This window comes from Hordeum vulgare, chromosome 2H (genome assembly GCF_904849725.1).
Source record: "Hordeum vulgare subsp. vulgare chromosome 2H, MorexV3_pseudomolecules_assembly, whole genome shotgun sequence".
In the NCBI taxonomy this organism is placed as follows: Eukaryota; Viridiplantae; Streptophyta; class Magnoliopsida; order Poales; family Poaceae; genus Hordeum; species Hordeum vulgare.
The window spans coordinates 639,765,238-639,782,619 of NC_058519.1; the positions used below are offsets into that span (position 1 = coordinate 639,765,238).

General features: G+C 44.6%; 1 long non-coding RNA gene across 1 annotated transcript; it reads right to left on the bottom strand.

The window, feature by feature from the left end:
• Window positions 1–15,153: 15,153 nt before the first annotated feature.
• LOC123431108 lies at window positions 15,154–15,967 on the bottom strand. The gene is made up of 2 exons (XR_006623036.1): window positions 15,594–15,967; window positions 15,154–15,476 (listed from the first exon to the last, which is right to left on the bottom strand). It is a non-coding gene; the product is annotated as an uncharacterized LOC123431108 (long non-coding RNA).
• Between the last annotated feature and the right edge of the window lie 1,415 nt (window positions 15,968–17,382).

Sequence of the window (17,382 nt, forward strand, 5' to 3'; positions counted from 1 at the left end):
ATTTCAAGGAATTCAATTGTGATAGTTGCTCCTTGATTGAATGCATTTCTTTGATGCAATCTATGTTAAACTCTCCACACGCTTATAGCCAAAACAAGGCCTTTACCGATCATATCGTCGAAGCTATGATAAAATCTCTTGAAGTGAAACTTGAATTGGAGGTCTCTATCCCTAGAAAGCTTCATGATGAGTGGGAACCTACCATCAAAATCAAAATCAAAAACTATGAGTGCAATGCTTTGTGTGATTTGGGTGCTAGTGTTTCTGCGATTCCAAAGTCTTTATGTGATGTTTTGGGTTTTAATGAGATTGAAGAGTGTTCTCTTAATTTGCATCTTGCTGATTCTACTGTCAAGAAACCCATGGGAAGGATCAATGATGTTCTTATTATTGCAAATAGGAACTATGTACCCGTGGATTTCATTGTGCTTGACATTGATTGCAATCCTACATGCCCTATTATTCTTGGTAGACCTTTCCTAAGGACTATCGGTGCTATCATCGATATGAAGGAAGGGAATATTAGATTTCAGTTTCCTTTAAGGAATGGCATGGAACACTTTCCTAGAAAGAAAATAAGATTTCCTTATGAATCCATGATGAGGGCCACTTATGGTTTGAGCACCAAAGACGACGATACGTGATTCTATCGCTTTTATGCCTAGCTAGGGGCATTAAACAATAGTGCTTGTTGGGAGGCAACCCGATGAATTTATCTTTTTCTTTATGTTTTGTTGCGTCCACACCATCACAATTCTGTTGTGATTGTGTTTTTTGTGTTTCTTTTTGTGTTTGACCCAAGCAAAACCTTTATGACTAGTCTTGGTAATGGTTGTTTGATCCTGGTGGAAAAAGACAGAAACTTTTCACTCACGAGATGATTTTTCATTTTTATTCAGAAAGGTATTTTGAGTGGATTCTTTTTTATTCTGGTTGATATGCCTTTTTCCCATGCCTTCGTAATTGTTCAGATTTTTTGAGGTACCAGAAGTATACGAAGTATACAGATTGCTACAGACTGGTCTATTTTTGACAGATTCTGTTTTTGTTGAGTTGGTTGCTTGTTTTGATGAAACTATGGTTAGTATCGGGGGGTACTAGCCATGGAAAAGTGAGAATACAGTAGCCCAACACCAATATAGATAGAATTCAAGGTTGGTACAGTACCAAAAGAAGTGGTAGTTTTTTTTCTTGTGCTAATGTTATTACGAGTTTCTGTTTAAGTTTTGTGTTGTGAAGTTTTCAAGTTTTGGGTGATGTTCTCATGGACAAAGTGATAAGGAGTGGAAAGAGATCAAGCTTGTTGATCCCAAGGCATCCCAATACAAATTCAAGAACACCAAAAAGCCTAAGCTTGGGGATGCCCCGGGAAGGCATCCCCTCTTTCGTCTTCAATCCATCGGTAACATTACTGGGAGCTATATTTTTATTCACCACATGATATGTGTTTTGCTTGGAGCGTCTTGTATCTTAGGAGTCTTTTCTTTTTGTTGTGTCACAATCATCCTTGCTGCACACCTTTTTGAGAGAGAGAGACATGCACTCATCGTGATTTTGCTAGAATGCTCATAGTGCTTCACTTATATCTTTTGAGCTAGATACTTTTGCTCATAGTGCTTCACTTATATCTTTTGAGCTAGATACTTTTGTTCTATGTGCTTCACTTATATATTTTAGAGCACGGCGGTGCGTGACTTGGTAGTTGGCTTATGCTATGAAAGTAGTCCCAAATGTGATAGGTACCCAAAGAGGATGCAAAAAACCTCCATCTTCATGTGCATTGAGTAGAAAGAGAAGTTTTGATTCCTCTCAATTAGTTTTGAGGCGCGGATTTGGTAATATTAAGAGCTATGTTAGTAGGGTGTTGTGAATCTAGAAATAGTTGTGTTGAAGTTAGTGATTCCCGTAGCATGCACGTATGGCGAACCGCTATGTTAGGAAGTCGGAGCATAATTGATCTATTGATTGTCATCTTTTGTGTTGAGGTCGGGATCGCGCGATGGTTAACACCTACCAACCCTTCCCCTAGGAGTATGCGTTTAGCACTTTGTTTCGATTACTAATAAAAACTTTCGCAACAAGTATGTGAGTTCTTCATGACTAATGTGAGTCCATGGTATAGATGCACTGTCACCTTTCACCATTGCTAGCCTCTCTAGTGTCGCGCAATTCCTGCCGGTACACAAACCCACCATATGCCTCCCTCAAAACAGCCACCATACCTACCTACTATGGCATTTCCATAGCCATTCCGAGATATATTTTCATGCAACTCCCACCGTTCCGTCTAATGACTTGTGTCGTCACTCTCATATTGCCATTGCATGATCATAAGATAGCTAGCGAGATGTTTCAACGTCATACGCCATGCTAGATCGTTGCACATCCCGGTACACTGCCGGAGGCATTTCCTATAGAGTCATCATCATTTTGAACTTTGAGTAAATAAAAGTTTGATTATCATCATTATTAGAGCATTATCCCATGTGAGGAAATAAAGAAAGAGCCCAAAGAGCCCAAAAATTAAAAAAAGGAAAGAAAAAAAAAGAGGCCTAAGAGGCTAATTAAAAAAAGAGAGAAAAAGAGAGAAGGGACAATGCTACTATCTTTTTCCACACGTGTGCTTCATAATAGCACCATGTTCTTCATGATTGAGAGCTTCTTGCTTTGTCACTACCATATGCTAGTGGGCATCTTCATTATATAACTTGGCTTGTATATTCCAATGATGGGCTTCCTCAAAATTGCCCTAGGTCTTCGTGAGCAAGCAAGTTGGATGCACACCCACTAGTTTTCCTTTTGAGCTTTCACATACTTATAGCTCTAGTGCATCTCTTGTATGGCAATCCCTACTCATTCACATTGATATCTATTAATGGGCATCTCCATAGCCTTTTGATACGCCGAGTCAATGTGACTATCTCCTCGTTTTTGTCTCACAACCACCACCACACTCTATTCCACTTATAGTGCTATATACATGGCTCACGCTCATGTATTGCGTGATAGTTATAAAAGGTTTGAGAAAGAAAGAGTGCGAAAACAATTACTGGGCCAATACCGGGGTGGTGCATGATTTACATTAGTTGTGTGAGGATGATGGAGCATAGCCAGACTATATGATTTTGTAGGGATAACTTTCCTTAGCATTGTTATTTTGAAAGTTCATGATTACTTTGCTAGTTTTCTTGAAGTATTATTGTTTTCATGTCAATAGCAAACTATTGTTTTGAATCTTACGGATCTGAACATTCATGTCACGTGAAAGAAGTTGCAAAGGACAACTATGCTAGGTAGCATTCCACATCAAAAATTCATTCTTTATCACTTCCCTACTCGAGGACGAGCAGGAGTTAAGTTTGGGATGCTTGATACGTCTCCAACGTATCTATAATTTTTGATGGTTTCATGCTATTATCTTGTCAAACATTGGATGTTTTGCATGCCTTTTATATATTTTTTGGGATTAACTTATTAACTCAGTGCCAAGTGCCAGTTCCTGTTTTTTCCATGTTTTTGACCCCTTTCAGAGGAGATTTTGAAACAGAGTCCAAACGGTATAAAATCCCCGAAAAGAACTTTTCCGTAACGGAAGAAGATCACGAGACTTGAGAGACAAGGCAGGGGGCCCCAAGGGCCCCACAAGCCCTCACCCAGCAGCCAGGGGGAGGCCGCGGCCCACAGGCTTGTGGGCCCCCTGGACGCCCTTTGCCCTAGGGGTTGCGCCTATATATGCCCAAAAAATCCCAAACAAATCATGAGATCATCGAAAGTACTTTTTCGCCGCCGCAAGCATCTGTCTCCGCAAGATCCCATCTGGGGCACGTTCTGGTGCCCTGTCGGAGGGGGGATTCGGACACGGAGGGCTTATTCATCAACACCATGACCTCTCCGATGATGCCTGAGTAGTTCACCATAGACCTACGGGTCCATAGCTAGTAACTAGATGGCTTCTTCTCTCTCTTGGATCTTCAATACAAAGTTCTCCATGATCTTCATGGAGATCTATCTGACGTAATCTTCTTTTGCGGTGTGTTTGTCGAGATCCGATGAATTGTGGATTTATGATCAGATTATCTATGAATCTTATTTGAGTTTCTTCTGATCTCTCTTATGCATGATTTCATATCCTTGTAATTCTCTTCGAGTTGTGGGTTTTGTCTGGCCAACTAGATCTATGATTCTTGCAATGGAAGAAGTGCTTGGTTTTGGGTTCATAACGTGTGGTGACCTCACCTAGTGACAGAAGGGGTAGCGAGGCACGCATCATGTTGTTGCCATCAAGGGTAAAAAGATGGGGGTTTCATCATTGGTTTGAGATTATCCCTCTACATCATGTCATCTTGCTTAAGGCGTTACTCTGTTCGTCATGAACTCAATACACTAGATGCATGCTACATAGTGGTCGATGTGTCGAGTAATAGTAGTAGATGCAGAAAGTATCGGTCTACTTGTCTCGGGCGTGATGCCTATATGTATGATCATTGCCTTAGATATCGTCATGACTTTGCACGGTTCTATCAATTGCTCGACGGTAATTTGTTCACCCACCATGATATTTACTATTTTGAGAGAAGCCTCTAGTGAACACTATGGCCCCCAGGGTCTACTGCACACCACATTTTCAGCATTACACTTTTTACTTCGTTGCACTTTCCGCCTTCAGATCTCACTTTGCAAACAATCTTGAAGGGATTGACAACCCCTTTGAAGCGTTGGGTGCAAGCTTGTTTGTGTTTGCGCAGGTACTCTGGACTTTACGAGACCCTCCTTCTGGATCTATACCTTGGTTCTCAAACTAAGGGAAATACTTACTGCTCCTGTGCTGCATCACCCTTTCCTCTTCAAGGGAAAAACCAACGCAAGCCCAGTCTCCGTCAACGTGTCAATTTCTGGCGCTGTTGTCTATTGCCGTAGCACCAGTCGGGTCCCACTCTTGTACATTTATGCATATTGTAGGTCGGTGGGTTCGTCTATAAAACCCCCTGGCCCCCCTCCATGCACAGGGTTGGTCAACTCAGCACACACACACCCACGACATAGGAGAGGCAGACGCGAGCCGGCAGCTCCTTCTTCCTCCTCCGCAATACAACTCCAGGAGCACTTTGTAGTCCCATTCATACATCATACACTCCGGCAGGATTAGGGGTGTTATCTCTACGGAGAGCCCTGAACCTGGGTACATCATGCGTTCCATGCTTGTGCCACCTCGTTCCCAACGCCCTCTGGTGCCACTTCGGTTTCCACCATCTTTAGCCTACCCATGGCTTATGTTGTGAGTAAACACTGACATCTCTAGCATTGAACCTTTGAAGGGTGAGGCGGCCGTGCCCAGGCCGGCTGGTCCAGCGACTAGTCGGCTAGGGAGCACAAGTCACATCAGACCGTAGATCATGACGAGACCTTACGGTTAAAGGTGGCTACGCGCCAGCAAAGGTACTGGATCGGGGCGCACGGCAGGCATAGCGTCGACGGCCACGCCGCTGACCTCCTCCGGCTCTGATCCATCACCCTGCACAGTGTCGGCCTGTCAAACTCCCACTCCATTACTGCACTCGGCGTGGGAACAGTGGAGACGGTTGTACTGCCTGCCCATGAAGATTCTCGCTGGACGACGCCGGACGTACCACACGTGTCCTGCGTCAACCTTACGCGAGAGCCTTATTGGCTAGCCGGTGGGTCCCACAGCCAGACGGCACCTCGCAGTCGGCGGGCCCCTCCAGCGACAAGACAAGACCCCGTGGGCCCCCTAGCCAGCCGGCGAGGCTGCCAGCCGGGTCCCACTCTTGTACATTTATCCATATTGTAGGTCGGTGGGTTCGCCTATAAAACCCCCCGGCCCCCCTCCATGCACAAGGTTGGTCTACTCAGCACACACACACCCATGACATAGGAGAGGCAGACGCGAGCTGGCAGCTCCTTCTTCCTCCTCCGCAATACAACTCCAGGAGCACTTTGTAGTCCCATTCATACATCATACACTCCGGCAGGATTAGGGGTGTTATTTCTACGGAGAGCCCTGAACCTGGGAACATCATGCGTTCCATGATTGTACCATCCTCGTTCCCAGCGCCCTCTGGTGCCACTTCGGTTCCCACCATCTTTAGCCTACCCATGGCTTATGTTGTGAGTAAACACCGACATCTCTAGCATTGAACCTTTGAAGGTTGAATAAGCCCTTCATGATCCCGATTGGGTGAATGCCATGCACGAAGAGCTACCCAACTTCGAGAGGAACCAAGTATGGACACTTGTCGAAAAGCCCGAAGGCGAGCCGAATATCATTGGTAGAAGATGGGTGTTTCGGAACAAGCAAGATGAAGACGGAAAAGTTGTACACAACAAGGCACGTCTCGTAGCCCAAGGATACACACAAGTCAAAGGTATGGACTACGGTGAGACTTATGCTCATGTTGCTAGACTTGTAGCCATTCCTATTCTTCTAGCTTATGCAAATCACCTTGATATAACTCTTTACCAAATGGATATCAAAAGTGACTTTCTAAATGGAGAAATTGAGGAGGAAGTTTATGTTAAACAAACTCCTGGTTTTGTGAACCCTAAGAAACCTAATCATGTCTACAAACTTCGTAAAGCTTTATATGGTCTTAAACAAGCGCCTAGAGCTTAGTACAAATGTGTAATGAAGTTTCCCATTGAAAAGGGTTTTGAGATTGGTAAAATTGATGCAACCTTATTCACTAAAAGAGTTAATGGAGAATTATTTGTCTACCAAATATATGTGGACGATATTATCTTTGGTTCTACTAACCCACATTTTAGTGAAAAGTTTGGAAAGTTGATGTCACAGAAGTTTGAGATGTCCATGATGAGTGAACTCAAGTTCTTCCTTGGATTGCAAATCAAACAATCGAGAGAAGGTACATTTATCTCTCACACCAATTACACCAAGGACTTAATAAATGAGTTCAAAATTCAAGAATGCAAAGGTATGAGAACCCCCATGCCTACTAGTGGACATCTTGACCTCACTAAGGAGGATAAACCAGTTGATCAAAAGGTTTATCAATCAACGATTGGTTCATTGCTATATTTATGTGCCTCCTGTCCTGACATCATGTTGAGTGTTTGCATGTGTGCTCGATACCAAGAAGCACCAAAAGAGTGTCATCTATTGGTTGTGAAAAGGATAGTGAGATACCTTATACATACACCAAACTTTGGCATATGGTATCCCAACGGATCTTCTTTTAATCTTGTTGGCTATTCCCAGTCGGACTATGCCGGAGACAAGGTTGATAGAACATCCACCTCGGGTACATGTGAATTTCTTGGGATACCTTTTGTGTCTTTCTCATCCAAGAAACAAAACTCGGTATCCTTGTATTTTGTGGAAGCTGAATACATTGTCGCTAGATCATGTTGTGCCCAATTACTTTGGATGATACGAACGCTGAAGGATTATGGCATTCATGTTAGAAAAGTTCCATTGTTATGTTACAATGAAAGTGCTATTAAGATTGCCTATAATCCTATGCAACATTCTAGAACAAAACACATCCAAGTGCGACATCATTTCATTCATGATCATGTTGGTAAAGGAGATATAGATCTCAAGCATGTTCGTACTAACAAACAACTAGCAGATATCTTTACCAAACCACTTGACGAGAAAGTGTTCTGTCATTTGAGGAGTGAGTTCAACATCATTGATTTTTCAACATCATTGAGGAGTGAGTTCAACATCATTGCCCATTCCATGATGCCATTGATATCATCATCGTTCCACTCGAAAGGGTGTGGTAGTGCATTATTGACCCACTCATCACATTTCATGTTACATTTCCCATGATCATTAGCATTATACCCCAAATAATAATCCATCCTTGGGACTTCATACGCCTAGTCTAAAGGAGCACTTCCTGAGTTATCATAGTCAATTGATTGGTTGATGGATTTTTCACTGCCACTGGAGTCGAATAACTGTGGGGAGGCATCCACAATGTTCTCAATGATTGAGCTAGGGATTGTGTTTTTCTTTGATGGCTTTATTGTCGTGTAAGGACTTGCATAGTCTTGTACTTGTTGTTGAAGTAGTGGAGGTAAATCTTGTCAATGGTTAATAACCGGTTGAAGTAGGGATGTCAACGGGGGAGACGAAAGTGGTGATGTGCACTTGAACATTTCTGATACCTGCATGGAAAAGGTGGTTCTGTTTTAGTGTAAGGACTTGCATGGTTATATAGGTGTTGGGAAAATGTTATACCTGACGAGGAACTGGTTGAAGGAGGGGCGTGAACTCCGGTGCTGAAGGTGATGATAGGTACTGGAACATCTCCGAAGGGAAAAGTGGTTCCATAATGTGTTGTGATTCTGATGTTACTTGAACTCGAGGCATTACTTGAGGTGTAAGATATTGTGATGATGATGGTTGTAGTGGCACCTCATGAATCTTCAAGTGATCTCCTAATCGGCCACTTGGCATCAACTGGTTTTCTTTCATGTTTGGACCACCGGTGTTTAGTTCATCTCCATGTTGTAGTGGAGGTAGACGTCGTCTTATATCCTCCTTGACTCTCATGAGTTCATTGAAGAGACCCTGGAGATCTTCAAGGCTGAGCTTTTCTTGCCTGGAGAATATATTATTTGCTGCGGTACCTGGATTTTGAGCTTGTATATTCTTGATATGCTCAAGGGAGAGGTTTTCTCTCCTCTCTAACATTGCATTCTCCATGTCCAACCTAGCCACCTTTCTCTGCAGAAATTTAATCCTACCTTTCGTCGCCTCGTCGACAAGAGGCTCACTAAGTGGATTTCCTGACAGGAAAGAATCAACAATGGGTTGCACCGCTGGTGTCCCAAAGGCGTACTTCTTTCCTGATTCATTCTCCACGATAATAGCAACCCTCACGCCTGTGAGGGCGGAGAGGTTACTCGCACTTTTGAACAAGTTAGCATGCTGCTTGGAGAATGTAGTGCTACCTTTTTTGTCGTCTTCGATACGACAAATGTCCAATCGGATCTCCGTCCTCGGCATACTCAAATGGATAGAAGGAGGACTTATTACTATAGATGTAAGCTACAAGGATCTACAAAAAGGTAGATATTTACTATTGTAATTGGGTAGTTGTAGTTTACTTGAGTATACAAGAAGGTAAACTCCCCTTATATAGAATAAAAACGCAACCACAAATACCATCTCGAGAAACATGAATCTTGTCCGTGTCCTATGCAAGTCATTGATTACATCAAAAGATTTTATACATCCTTATCCTTACATTTAGAATAACAAGGATCCAAAGTTACATCTCTTTCCATTTGAGTAGATGAAAAGCGTCGTGTCTTAATGAGAAATAAATGTACAATTAAAAATGCCAAACTTATGTCCACCACTAATTGTTAGCCAAATATATCATATGTGTGTGCATTAATTCACATCCATATTTAGGCTCATTAATGCATTTCTATATGGTTTCATCCACATCCATCTTTTAAATGATTATCAAGGTGTCTATCCAATTCTTATTATATTAATTGCAACCACATCATGTAGTACGAGTTGTGATTTAGAGAGTGCAATCGTAGCCATCCAATCTAATATGTCGGTTTGAGGATTGAGTTAATACGTGATAACTATGTTTTAATAGATAGGAATACAATTAGTATCACAGACACATCAAACGACTACTAGTTAGAACATCTCTTTTCAGGATGCAGAATTGCACAACAAACCTATAATATTGTGGTTAGTGGTCTTGTTTGGCCCTCTATATGACATATTAATCTAGAAATTCCAAATTTAACATTTTGCTAACTATGTCAATTGCATGATATTTGGTAGAACAAAAATATGTTGTTTGTTCTAGCAATCTTACGTATGTATGCTTTGCGATACGTTCATGGCTTCTAAATATAATGGTGACTAAGAGAAGGTATGCATCCCAAAAATCAAAAGAGTCATCTATAAATGGGACAAACTTCATGTACTATACATATTAGATTATTAAATAATACATATATTGGGGAGTCTTGTTTGTTGCATATGGATGCATTCTAGTGATGCCCCTCTCCAAATGTGACTCATATCCCCATGGAAACAATAAAATGAACTAGCGCCTCTGGCCATAGGAGCCATTGAACCATGGTTCACAAAGTTGTCTATCAATAGTAAAATGTCATAGAATAGATATTTGGTTTTGATTATTAATCAATACTAGGTGATCATATTTACATCTGCAGTATCATTCTTCCAATATTATGGAAAATGTGATATGTCCAAAGAAAACAAAAAGGGGAGTTTGCTCATGAACCAGGTTATGGGGTGCTTTGAGTATCGTGCATGTACGAGACAATGCAGTACATGAGTAACCCACTTGACATGTTGCGATGGGTACAAGGAACCAACCACGCCCATGTATTCTTCTTTAGACAGGTACCACAAGTGTTCGATCATACATGTGTGTGCAGAACACAACTATTTTGATACCATTGTGTAATCGGATCGAGATTGAATGGAAGGGTTGCCTTGCATGTGTATCATATAGTTTGCGAGCATATCTCGCATTCCTAGTCGCACTCTTTGGTGACAGGCTTGTCTCCAGAAATTCGAAAACCGAGTGTGAAATGTAGAATAGGGCCCTAATAGTGCTTGCCAATATCATGTTTGCACTTCGACGTAAAAAGGAGTTCTTTAGTATTGTGTCGACAAGATGAATTGATGCACAACTACACATGTATAATCACCAGTAATTATTATAATTAACTATAAATTAATCTACGTGAAAAATATCCTAAACTAAATGTGCTTTGGTTTGGGATCACCTGATGGACTAGTTGGTCATGGGCAAATTAAATCTCAGGATAGAAAAAAAAGGCATCATCTTTGGCTCTCAACCGCTGACAGCTTTTCCTTGCATCTCATTTCCTTGATGGAGTTAGACCCTGCTGGCTCTGACGCACTAAATTCTGCATGAGTTTCTTGAAAACAAACTAAATTCTCCTGGGTGTGATTAGGATTGAATCGGGAGACTGGCAAAAAGATGGAAAGGAAGTGATCTTTCGAGAAATCCAGAATGCGACGTCCTTAGATCATGGGTTTTTGGGATACTACATTGATCACATGTATATCACATAATCAATTGAGCCAGCCCATACTGTAATAGAGAAGTCTATCTAGGCGACCAGAACAGGACAACAGCCCAAAACTATGCAAATGTGAAGTCATGCCCTTTATAGAAAATATGCAGCCTTGGTCCATAACTCGAGGGGGCCTGGAATTTGGGGGCCTGTGCGGTCGCAATGTTCGCACATGCGCATGGACGCCCATGTTTGGTGACTACCAACTTTAAGAGTTGTCAATTATTCATGGTTTCTTGGCAAGTGATATTATAATCCCAACAGATTCTCGGATCAACAGCGAGGACCGCTAGCAAACTCAAACATGTGTGACACACACCTCTCTTCCTGCTCTCCCATGTTTCTTCTCCATCGCCCCTCCCTCCGACCTAATCAGAGGTGAGAAGGGTTACCATCACATCTCTCTATTAGATGTAGTACTTTAGCGTTTGTGCTTTCTTTATGGCTTGTCCGGGGGGCTTTAAAGATGGATTGGAGATGCGGGCGTCAAATGGATGCCATCTCTCGATTAGTGGTTATCCTCTTTGGACCCTTGCTCCTCCTGGTTTAGCTTCTACTCCCTTTGTTCTTAAATATAAGTCTTTCTAAAGATTTCATTAGGGGACTACATACGGATATATATAGACCAATGTTTTAAATAGCGGGCTACGGCAAGTAGCGGCGAGCCTCTAAATCAGCTATAGCAGAGCTATAGCGGCATATCTGTACATGATACCATTTAGCGGCACCCTGCTGAAAAGGCTATAACGAGGCTATAGCCGGGCTATAGCGGGCTATTTAAAACTATGATATAGACACATTTTAGAGTATAGGTTCACTCATTTTACTCCGTATGTAGTCATCTAATGAAATCTTTAAAAAGACTTATATTTAGGTACGGAGGAAGTAGTTTTTTCCTTTTGATAATAATCTCATGTGTCCGGTTTTGCCCAGATCCATTCCCAAATCCTCTAATTTGAGTATTATGCTCGGAGGTTGTGTTTGCTGCATTTTCCCAACAAACCCCCTACTCTTTTTTTGGACTTGTGGTCACCGGTGTTTATCCTCGTATCTCCTCCCCGGTGGCCCTTTCAATCTGGTTTGATCAGATCAGCGCATCCTCGAGAAGTAGCAGGGTCAATTTTGGGTGATGCATGTTTTCTTGCTTCTTTGTTGGCATCTCCTCTATCTCTTTTGCATGATATTTCATCCTCCATTCCATTGCACCCAAGAGGGGTCGATCTTTGATGGTGAATTCTCCAATCCCCACTCTAGAGCCTCTTTAACCTCCTTCGAACACCCCTCATGGGTTCTTGGCTCGGTATGGTGTTTGGTTCAGTATTCATCGTGGATCCACCATCTCTTTGACGCTCTATGTCCATTGTAGGGGCTCATGTAGGTGATTGATGCGGCTTTATCTGATTATTTTGCACTTACCTAGCCTCAAGGAGTTGGCTTGTCTTGGATATGCCTCCTCTTCTAATCAGTGGTCACATCGCGAAAGCCTTTCTAATGACTAAAGAAACTCTTATGCAAGATATCGACACGTGGATTTTTCTTCTACGGGTCTTCCACGCGTCCTTGCTATACATTTATTTTAATATATTTTTGCGAGTGTAATTGTTCTTTTAATATGTACCGTTTTCTGTACCAAGAGTCTTTTATAGAGTAGGGCCTTCTAGAACTGGGCCTCCATGGAGCCCTTTATTTAAAAAAATCAAAATTCAAAATTTACGGTTTAAAAAAATCTGAGAAAAAATACGCAAGTATACAAGGATAAAAATTATATGTGTGCAAACACTGAGAATGAACTACCTTGAGACGTGATCTGTGCAAAAAAAAAACAAATTCCTGGACTTTTGGGATAAATAGTATCATGCATTAAAAAGGTATAGATTTATGTTTTTTGCACGGCCCTCGTTTCAACGTATTTCGTCCCAAAAATTTACGCACATGTGTGTTATGCCTTTATGTATATGTGTATTTTTTCAGAAATTTTTGGAATGTAAAAATAAGAACTTTGATGAGTTTTGGGTTTGTCAAAAACTGGTCACCATAGAGACCGAGCTTCAAACGGCATTTTCGTCTTTTTTGTCCCCATTATGTGCCGCGTGCTTAATATTATGTATGTAAATAGCTAGCCCACACTACTAAATTTCTCTCCACATGCATGCTTCCACATCAACTCCATTATTGATGGTCGGTTCGATCAAAATTGTTGGACAAACTCAAGTCCATTGTTGAGAACCAATCTAGGATGGGAAACTTGACGCCGCCAGACGCCATGGCAAGCTCCACGCTACCCTCGCAGCCATGGTGGCCCAGCCGCCTCCAGAATTCCATCAGGCCGTCACCCAATCGTGCCAACTCGCCTTCACGCCGGACGCCCAGCGTCTCCGTCACGTCTCGATCAGAGATCCCCTCCCGGAGAGAGGAGGAGAACCCGGCGGCGGCGGGGAAGCAGTGAGGGAGGGGCGCCGAGCATGGGTGAGGCGTTCTTTACTTCATTGGTGCTGAATTTGTTTCCTTTCTCTCGAAGATAACAGCCGCTTACCATGACATGACAAAGATACACGTATAGCTTTTGAACGCCATGTAAAATTTGGATCAATTTACTCCTTCCCAAGCCCTAGGCGCCGCCGCCGCTCTCTCATCCTCCCCTCCTCGCCGCCGCCGGATGACGCCGCCGGTAAAACACGTGTGGCAGACGGCGGCGGCGGGGGACTCCCTCTCCCGGCTCCCCTTCCTCCGCGGGCGGCGGATCTAGGTGGTTGACAGCGGTGGCTTGTGGCGATCGCGATCGGGCGTGAGGGGGCAGGCCTCGGCGAGCGGTGGCGGGTAGTGGGGCGCACGGCGGCGGCCCGCGGCAGGCGGTGGCGGGCGCTGGGCTAGCGGCGGTGCTCCGGCGGGTGCAGGCGGTGCTGGCTCCTGTACGCGGTCGGTGGATCCCTCTTTGACCCGGACGGTGCGGGGGGTGGCGGCGGCTGCGGCGGCGGTCCTCGCTAGATCCTGGTGGCCATGGTGTTGCTTCTCGTCGACCCCGATCTACTCCGATCTGCAGCGGATCCGGCCCCAGATGGCTTCTCGCTGTTCTTGGGTGCTGGCCCTGCAGATCCGGAGGTTGGAAGGGTTCCGGGGGAGTCCCTTGGCCGGTGCGGCGGCCACTCCGAAGGCAACGCCTTTGGGTGTTGTTCCCCTTGTTGGAGGCTTTGGAGAGGATCCCCTTCCTTCCACCCCTCCCAGGAGCTCAGGTGAAAACCTCAGATCCCCTTGGTCCAAGCGACGACGACACCGCGGTGGCGTGTTCCTTCCTGAAGGCGTTGCTCGGGGGCTGCTCAAGCGGTGGTGGAGGTGGCGGCGGTTCGATGTCGGCGCATTTTGGACTGCTACATCTTGGAGGCTGTGACGTCGGCGGCGCTCGTCCGGTGGAGCAACGACATTGCTGTTTGCGTCATCAGGCTCTGGATACTCCGGGCGAAACCCTAGATCTGGGTCTTCCTGGATCGGACGATGATGGCGTTTTATCGCCCTCCCTCCTGGGGGCATCGTTTTGGAGCAAGTGCTGGCTGGAGGAATGGTGGAGCGGTGCTTCATCTCACACATTGATGGCGGCGGATATCGGCGGCATGGCGTTGTGGGGACTCGGCGTCCGATGCGTGGAGATGGACTCGCGCAGGAGGAGGTAGCTATCTGGCGTCATGGTGACGTCAATGGCAGAGTGGCTACACAAGGTAGAAGCCTCAATATTTGCTCTGAAGACGGACCGGTGGAAGATGGCGGCGATAGCACACGTGCGTTAGATCGGTTTTGTGCCCTAGACCCGGTATGTGGCAGATGGCTTGACCGGATCTGTTGGGGCTTCCGACTTTTGATGTTAGGCTTAGGTAAGTGATCTGGGTATGTGGCCCAGCTAGCACCCCTTCATCATATGGATAGGAGTAGCGACAGATGTGGCGAAGATGGCGGATTCAGACATATTGTTGTAATACTTTGTAAGGTCCTCGAGAATAATCAATAAAATGGCCGCATGCATCTTCCTGATGCAGAGCCCGGGGGTCATCCTCCTTTTCTAAAAAAAATAACAATGTTACAACGTAATCATCATGAAACTCAATTCTTCAGTTACAAGGCATGACCAAAGAATCTTCTTGAACACTTGAAAACATAGCACGGGACCACGCACGCACAAGCACACTTCACACATTCAAAATCACCAACAAGCAAAGCATTTGTTTCAATTTTCAGAACAAGGGAGAACACATGAATCTGAAGCGAAGCGATAACTCTCCAAACATGGGCTGGTACTGGTAGTAAACAACAAGTACCACCTGCGGTGTCTAATTGACTCCTGCCTCCGACCCTCCGGACACATTGGGGCCTCTCGGTCGAATCTCGACGTGCTGCAAGAGTAATGAGCACCACGGTGAGTTCCCTAGCTACATGACTGTAACTCTGTAAGTGTCGTGCAGTAGAAAACAATGTAGAATTGTCTTTTCCGGGTAAAATGGAAATGTTACCTCATGCACTGCCGGCGCCGGCGCCGACTTAGGGGCCTCCTTGACCCCGGTGCGGCCGCAGCCGGCGACGCGGTCGACGAGGCCGAAAAACCTATCCTTGAGCTGGGTGGCGAAGTTGGCCATGATGGTGGAAGCGAAGGCTGAAGTCGGCACAGGAGTGCAGTGCACACTGGTTTTCTGGTCTGGAATCTGAACCACGTAGGTAGCTGTAGTGCTTGATTATGGTGGTGTGGGAGAGCTGTGTGAGTTCTGAGAGCGAGCGGAGGTCTCATTTATACCCGACGATGGGCACCAAACGCGTCAGCTTTAGTGTTGCACCTCCATGCATCTACCATCATGCATGCATGCAGGGGAGGCCCTCATGCACGCCGTACGTGAAGGGATATTCAGATCGATGCAGCATCGTTTACCACGCAGATCTTGTGCAGAGTTGTTGAGTGCCAAGTGCCAACTTGCCGTCGTTTAGCTGTATCCATTGCTTGATATGATCACTACTAGACTAGTGCAGCTGCAAGTTGCATGGATGACATAATTTCAGGGGGCCGGGTATCATATTATCCCATGTCGGCGGCACTTTCCACCTGTTCTGTCGAGATCTCGAACCAGGGCCAGCGTGAAATTAGGAACATTCTTCATTGTTCACTTATCGTACCTCTGCGAGCAATGGGCACAGTATAGACCAAATAATACTAGGGATGTGACACGTGGAGATCAGTCGCCAGGTAGTAACAGATCCCAACGCCCATCCGACTAGCATTGTACATGCATGCACACGTCTCTGGCACGAAGCACGCTTATAACCGAACCTCGACTGCGTTGAGACCAAACCAAATCTCAAAACATGCTTTCGCTCCGTTTTATAAACAAGGCAACATCCCAACGGTACATGACCGATCGATACAAAATGGTGAATGGCCTTCTTACAAAGTCAATCATAAGATATCTCGCACACGTAGGATGCACGCAACTACGCTGTCAACAACAAGCATCGGGCGAACTAAATATCCCCATGCTGCGACCTAGCACACCTAGGCTCCACGGCAACGCCCTCAAGAGGGAGAACAGCGCAGAGCATCGCCGCCCACTAGTGGGGACAGGGCTTTTAGCCCCGGCCCGTAAGGGGCTTTAGTCCCGGTTCATCAACCGGGACTAAAGGGGCGGGACTAAAGGCCTAACCTTTCGTCCCGGCCCTCTTACAAGCTGGGACTAAAGGTGCTCCACGTGGGCGCCTCGTAGCGCCCCAGGGGCAGGCCCTTTAGTCCCGGTTCGTTACACGGACCGGGACTAAAGATTTTCAGGTTTTGCTGGTTTTGGGTTTTTTTTGAATGAAATTATTTTTGGGTTTTAGGGTTTTAGGGTTTAGGTGTTTGGGAGATTAACGTGATGCCTCGTTTGGTGTTCGGGAATTAGTTTTCATATACTTTAAATAGAAATAATTATGCATATATATATATATAAGATTAACTTATCTTACAAGCGATCATATATATATATAATTATATGGAGATCTGAATTATCGGGACTAGAGCCCGTCTATTCGATTACATGGACGAACATCAGTAATGGCCCTTAGCTACACTAAATCGTCCTTTGTCTTCTATAGCTTCCGTCCTCAGAAATCCCGCAAGCTCCTCTGCAACAGCAATCGCGCGTTGCTCTGGTAGGACCTTCGTCCTCATGGCCGTGTGCTATATAAGAAGAGGAGATGAATATGAATATCAATCATGATAACAAAGAATGACGGGTAAAAATAGAGGTGTGAATGTTCATTGCTTACGTCGAATCTGTG